The sequence below is a fragment of the Papilio polytes genome, unplaced genomic scaffold, assembly GCF_000836215.1.
Source record: "Papilio polytes unplaced genomic scaffold, Ppol_1.0 DF822845.1, whole genome shotgun sequence".
NCBI lineage: Eukaryota > Metazoa > Arthropoda > Insecta > Lepidoptera > Papilionidae > Papilio > Papilio polytes.
In genome coordinates this window covers 892,855-893,435 of record NW_013526359.1, presented here as the reverse complement: position 1 = coordinate 893,435, position 581 = coordinate 892,855, and the positions used below count along the sequence as shown (strand labels likewise).

At 31.0% G+C, this 581-nt stretch overlaps 1 protein-coding gene across 1 annotated transcript in view; it reads right to left on the bottom strand.

Annotated features, from left to right (window-relative positions):
* The window catches only part of LOC106105560 (longitudinals lacking protein, isoforms H/M/V-like), a 5,456-nt gene extending 5,300 nt beyond the window's left edge, over positions 1-156 (bottom strand). The window contains exon 1 of the mRNA XM_013285954.1: positions 91-156. The gene's annotated coding sequence lies outside the window, so the exon portion shown is untranslated. The remainder of the gene's footprint in view (positions 1-90) is intronic.
* Between the last annotated feature and the right edge of the window lie 425 nt (positions 157-581).

The following is a 581-nucleotide window of genomic DNA, read 5'->3' as shown; positions in this document are numbered from 1 at the left end:
ACAAAAATCACTAGTTTTGAAACATGTGACGCCGAACAAATCACTAGTTACGTTACGTTTCTCGAAAATGACGTAACGACTCACGCCTACTTCTTTCACTTTTCTTTACTCCATAGATAATAACAGAACAGAATACACTACATTTGTAAAGAGATGAATGCACTTTGCAAAATTGCAAGGATACGATCGGATACACATTTTAAATGTGTCTCATAACTCTTTGTCTAGGCTTTGCACTTTGTTGTGACTATTTTAAATTGTTTAAATGCTTAAAAGCACATTATCAGCTGCATTTCTATACGAAAATTTAAAACGAAATGTTATTAGGTTAATTCGTTGCTAAACTTTTACATTACAAGTACTAAAACATTTCTACACTACACAGTAAAGTTTTTTTCCGCATGTTAGAAACATGCGGAAAAAAACTTTTACTGGGATGAATCTGAAGTATTCATTAAATAGTTTTACAAGAAGCTATTTTACGCCTAATTTTTTTGCATAATTATTTTATACTTTGTGTCCACTTCTGTAATACTTTTTATTTCATCTGTGCAATATTCGTCATCTGTTATCCCCTTATT